Source organism: Condylura cristata, unplaced genomic scaffold, assembly GCF_000260355.1.
Source record: "Condylura cristata isolate star-nosed mole 26May11 unplaced genomic scaffold, ConCri1.0 scaffold00020, whole genome shotgun sequence".
NCBI classification, from domain to species: Eukaryota; Metazoa; Chordata; class Mammalia; order Eulipotyphla; family Talpidae; genus Condylura; species Condylura cristata.
Window position 1 is genome coordinate 11,263,258 of NW_004567121.1, and position 6,139 is coordinate 11,269,396.

Below are 6,139 nucleotides of genomic sequence, written 5' to 3' on the forward strand. Positions count from 1 at the left end.
TGAATCCTCTCACCCTTGTACGTCTGCCCTACACCCTGGCTCTTATATGCATAAATAAATAAAATAAATCTTAAAATAAAATTAATAATAAAGAAAAAGATGGTAGGAGATGGGAAGAAGGGCGAGCAGAATATCCATGGTTTTCACTACATTATTGTATTCTCTCTTTTCAATAGCTCCTCCTTTTCATAGTTACTAATTCCTATGAATTTATAGTTAGCTCCTGAGATCTGCTATAGTAATTGAATAAACCAGGAATTTGCATAACTTAAGATGTATGTTTGCCATCTGTCTGTCTATTTATCTATCTATCTATCTATCTCATCTTTCTATTAATCTCTATCTAGTGAGAGATGAGAGATAGGATTCAGACTTGATAATTTAAATCAACTATAAGCAACAGAATTTGGTTACAATGGATAAAGAGTCAGTAGATAAAGAATCATACGGTTATAAGGTTAAATTCATTCCCTTTGTTTTTATTTCATATTTCTTATTATAAATTTAAATTGTGATCATCTTTTATTCACATTACTTTATTTTCCATTTTTAAACAATTGCTTTTTGTCTGTAATGTATGTGTTATTTGATCAATGTTGGACAGATTCCTTTCAAATATATTACAAATTGTAGTTTTTTAAATGTTTTATCATGAACAGAAATAGGTTTGTTTTTAATCTCTGGTGTTCTTCTAAATGCTAAAATCAGTTGTTTATGTCAGTGTCTCTTCTGGCAGTTCTTTTAAACATATTCACTGAAATGGCACACTATGCAAATTGCAACTGGAACATCATTTTAGAATATACTAGTTTTTAAAATACTTCCCCATCCTATGGCATAGATGTTTAAGCTTTGATGTTTATACCATTCATTTCATCTGCATTTTTTCCTTTAATGTCAGTAATCATACATATGAATTACAGCTTTTAAGACACCTCACTGGATATGTTGGGGCTAGAAAAGTGTGAATCATGTTGTCTGCTATTCAAGATTTTTTTCCTAATGATAGAGGAAAGAAATATATACATTTGAAAAAAATAGCTGTGCAAGGGATTGTGAGTGCAGAATGAGTGGCACCAAAAAATAAGTGTTTTGAAGGTTCAGGGTTGAAAAAGAGATCAGTAAGAATGGAAACTGCTGATCAGGGAGCACTTCACAAGCATGACAAGTATAGCGGCCTGAAAGAAAAACAGGGGGAGCTTTTCATGTGAATATAGGAATAGAGTGTGATATGTGTACTAAACAACAAAGCAAGAATGCATGACAGGAGACAGCAGTTTTACTGCTCTATATGGGCTGACAGTTCAGTGTGATGAGTGTTAGCAATACTGGAAAATTAGGTTGGAGATATAAAGCTGTGGGAATTATTTAAACTTCAGATATGGATGGCATAACTGCGATCTCTCTATCCATATGGTAATAATATTTTCAAGTGGCATCCAGTTTGCAAGTCACTTTTATGTTTAGTTCTTTTGGTCTTCATAGCAACCCTGTGAAAAACATTATTATTATCATAAATAAAGCAAATGGAGGATCAAGTGATTAAAGATCACTTTAATCACTTGATTTGTGATTAAAGTGATCTTATTGTATTCTCTCTTTTCAATAGCTCCTTCTCCTTTTCATAGTTACTAATTCCTATGAATTTATAGTTAGCTCCTGAGATCTACTATAGTAATTGAATAAACTATTGTGTTCTGACACTAATGTCAGAACACAAATGTAACCCATGTCTAACCCTAAATCTATCTCACCTCTCTATTCCATTGTATGTATCAAAACATGATCATTAATATAAATGGATCACAACTCATGCATTTATGAGATACTGACCTATGCAATGTTATAAAAAAAAGTTTTTCTCATTAGATAGTACTGTTTGAAAGGATGAAGGTAAGATACCTTTCAGTTGAGAAGTCTGATTTATATATATTTTCCATATTGTTTTCAATGAAATAATGACTCATGTGTGATTCTACCACTTTTACCAATAAATACAGTATAAATGGGTTTTCACTTAAAATATTTTTGAGATATTCAAGCCTCTTTCGTCATTATAACATAATTAAATAGCACTCTTGTTCCAATTTAGTTCACATTCCTTTCTTATGGTGATTTGTTATGGCATTTCTAACATTTCTATAATAGAAGCATACCAGATATTATTATATCCATTCACAGATATGTGCAGACAAATCCAGAATAATTCATATGGCATCATGTGTACTGATGGTAGAGCTAAATATACTGAACTTCAGCAGGCTAAAGTCTGGGATGCCACTCATGTTACTAATCATGGTTTTCATCTGGCAATACAGTTAGCAGCATATATCAGGGAAAAAAATGGAAATACCTATTATGAAGTAATGCATTTACATTCTTCCTGGGAACTCATAAATTTCTAACTCTGAGGTTATAATAGCTAATTCTGAACCTTTCCCTTATTGTATTTGGTGATCTAAAATGAACCAATTAACATTAGTTTATTTTTAGTTCAATCAACCATATACCTTGACACTTACCTTGGCTAATGATTGATGGAGGAGCAAACCTACCTATCACTTTCAAGATGAGCTGCATGGCAGAAAAATGGCCATGACCCTGATGTTGGACATGTACCAATCTAAGAGCTAGAGAACAGGAGTTATCTTTCTGGGCAATGACACTAAAAAGAGATAAATTTTATCATACTACATTGCAGTGTATTCTGAATTATGACTTTCTCCCCTTCTCCCCTTCTCCCTCTGGCCAAAGGTGAAAGATCTCATTTGGCCTCTCACAGTTTCCAGGAGGATTAAAATACAAATCGTTTAGCCAAGGGACCCATTCTAAGCGACAGAATAGAGTTAGTTGACCTTGACTAAAGTTAATTTAGGTACTGGAAATAGTAGCAGGCAGGGGTGTGGGAGACAGATGCCAGGTCATACTATACTTTATTAGATATCTTGTTATCTCCCTAATGTCTCAGTAAATTTGCTCCTAATTTTTAGTGAAAAAACCAAAAGAACTAATTAACCCTAAAACCTAAGCAAAAAAAAAATGTGCTTGCCTATCTCTACTCTTTAGGCATTTGAATGATCATTGTTCAGCATATAATGTTATAATTCAAATTATGATTTAATATACACATGAGGACCCCCTTACACATTTTTTAATTGGAAGTGGATTTAAGATAACAATGTGCATCTTAAATAGGCAGAATGATTTGATTCTTTTCCCTCTCTGAGGTGACTTTAACTCAGGGTCAAGCCAGTCACCCATCACTGACTGCTTCATGGTGCAGTTGGAATACTCCAGATGTGGATCCTCTGCCAGCTGAGTACCTGCCAAGTCTGATTCTGCTGGTTCCATAAAATGTTAGTGTTAGTGTTGGAAGCCTACTGGTAAAATTCTGTTTTATATGTAAATACTTTACATGATACTAAGATTATTTCCTAATAGACACAAGATTATGTTAGCCATGGAGTTTACCATGACTATCATACATGTAAGCACAACAGATAGGAAGCCACAATTGTAAACTGGGCAACACAATGAGAAAAATATAACATCTTTATCAAAGTAAGTGTTTAAATTTGGATAATTGATGAACAATGTTTTTCCCAGAGAAAAATAATTCAAGGCATTTCAACCAAATCTCCTATTAATATCATATTTCTGGGCACACTGCCCCCCTTGGATGGAGGTTTTATTGGTGAAGTTATGCAGGAACATAAAGCCATCAAGGGCAGGGGAACAGCTCACATTATTCTGCATGCAAGGTATAATACTAAGCTGGTATGCCTCTGAAATAGAGAACCCTGAGCAGAATGAGAACCCTGGTGTGTTATTTCATATAGACAAAGACGCCATCTATTTTGTGTGTTCTGTTAGTGTTGTTAGAAGAATCAAATGAGGTAATATGTATAAAGGCCCTTTGAAAGGTGTGAAAGGCTTTATAAGGATGGGGAGCAGGAAGGAATTGTTGTGACCTACATTATATCAAGGGTTAACTGAGGAGTTGATGATAGAATAATAATCAAGAGTTTGAACTATCATCAAACTTCAGTAAAGGAGAGGTTGATGAAATAAATGATTTTGTTTATGAAATATGACGAATGTGCAAGTTTTTAATATATTCTTGTGATTAATTTTTTTAAAGTGGTAATTTTAATGTTTTAGTATATAGGCTATATTTTGGTATCTAGAGAAGCAGCAGGAGAAAGGAAAAACAAGATTTTAGAATCTAACTTATTTTTTTTAGAAGCCAATTCCCTAATTTACTGTGTGATCTTAGCCAGGTTAATTAAACACTCTGAACCTGTAAAAATAGAGATAATAATATTCAAGGCATTAAGTCTCTGTGAAGATCAAATAATTCAACACGCAGCATTTAGCATGGGTCTAGAAGTAAACATGAAGAAAGAAAAAAAATCTAATTACTTTCTCTAACTTTAATAAAGCAGGTCACTGATGCACAAAGTAAAATACATTAACTATTATTTTAGAATCATCTGGAGAAATAAAAATTTGGATTCCTGACACCTGTTCCAGAACTTCTAGAGGTTGATTCTGGAAATTGATTTTCAGTAAAAATTCCAGCTTATTAATTGTTTAATTTAGCAGAGTTGATAACTACTGACTTAGATGGTCGCTTACAATTGTCACTAATACTTTCTGTGTAGGGCTATTGGATTTGAAAGCAGGGGTTTAATTTTAAGTTGTAGCTGAATGGATGTTTCTATTCTATATTGTGTTGAGTTTGCTGTCATTTGCTCCTATATTCCAAAGTCCAGAATAGTTGTTATGAGTATTCTCTTCAATAAGGTGATCCTAGTAAAGGATCTTGGTAAAGGTTTTAATGGCTTTACTGTACTTGCTTGTAATTCCACATTAGTTATGGTTGCAGATAAACAAACAAAAATAATGAGAAAGAAATGCATATTGGATTTGGATTTGTTTTTATTTATGTACACAAGAACTGGTGTGTAGGCCAGAGATATAGGGGATGAGAGGACTCACCAAGGCTAGAATGGGGAGCAGAACAGACAGATAAACTGAAATATACTGTTGAGGGTAACAGTGGGCAAGACAGGAGAGGTCGCTGTGTTATGGACTTATCTCCATGTCGAGGGATCGAACTCATGCTTCAGCGGCTGGTGATAGTTTCACAGTGCTGAGATTTTAACCCTTGTGCAACACCAGGGAGGCCAAAGCATATTGAATTTGGAATGCTGAAAACTAGTTTAAAGTTTATAACCAAAGTTATTGCTGTCAAGTAAAGATTTATCCTTTTCTTGTCAAAAAGACAATTAGAAAAATTCAAGTTGATACTTATTAGCCTTGTCCTATATTCTTGCTCACAGCATGGAATTGGACTTACATTTTAAACATAAGTACCATAAATGGCAACTTCATTGAGTTTTGACACTTTTCATATTTAATCATGAATTCTTCAGAGACTGATAAAGCATGGTCAGGAAATAACAAAAGGTGGGGGTTAATTTGGCACTAATTTAAATAGCTGAGCATTATCCAAAGAATAAAATATTTGAATAATAGAGAGTATTAGTGATCTCTGATAGCTTCTTGAAAGTGTGGAAGTCCAACTCAAGTACAGGCAAAGCAAGAATAATATTTACACATATCTTTCTATGCAGAGAAATGATGGTGAGGGAATGAGGTGCCTCGTGAATGAGGAACAGGTGTATATTTTTAACAGCAGGGTTTGATATGTTCTCTACTGTGGTCTGGAGTTAATGCATTATATGAGCAAGATGAGAGTTTCTAAATTTCTTCTCTTAGCAGCTTGCTGAAATATCAAGGCCTTTTGACAGTTATCAGGAATACCTATTATCTGTTCAAGAGGTTCTTTCTTGGCATGTGGTGGACAGATGAATTACCTACAGTGGTAATACAATTATACAGCTCCTCTGACAGCCCTCTCTCTGTTCACCCACCATGCAAAGTTGCAATTAGATGACTACCTGTTCACATTTTTAACAGGCTTTCACTCTATTGGAGAGCCTTGTTTAGGGATTGCACATGTTCTAGTGGGCATTTGCTAGTTAACAATTTAGATGTCCTTAGTTCCATCGTTGTCCATAGTCCAAAGGAGCCTCAGAATATGTTCCCCTGAGTGGGGTTGCTGAGAAATGAC

General features: G+C 34.2%; 1 protein-coding gene across 11 annotated transcripts in view; it reads left to right on the forward strand.

The window, feature by feature from the left end:
* The window catches only part of NRXN1 (neurexin 1), a 976,600-nt gene that overhangs the window by 284,073 nt on the left and 686,388 nt on the right, over nucleotides 1-6,139 (forward strand). The gene's annotated exons all lie outside the window — the stretch shown is intronic.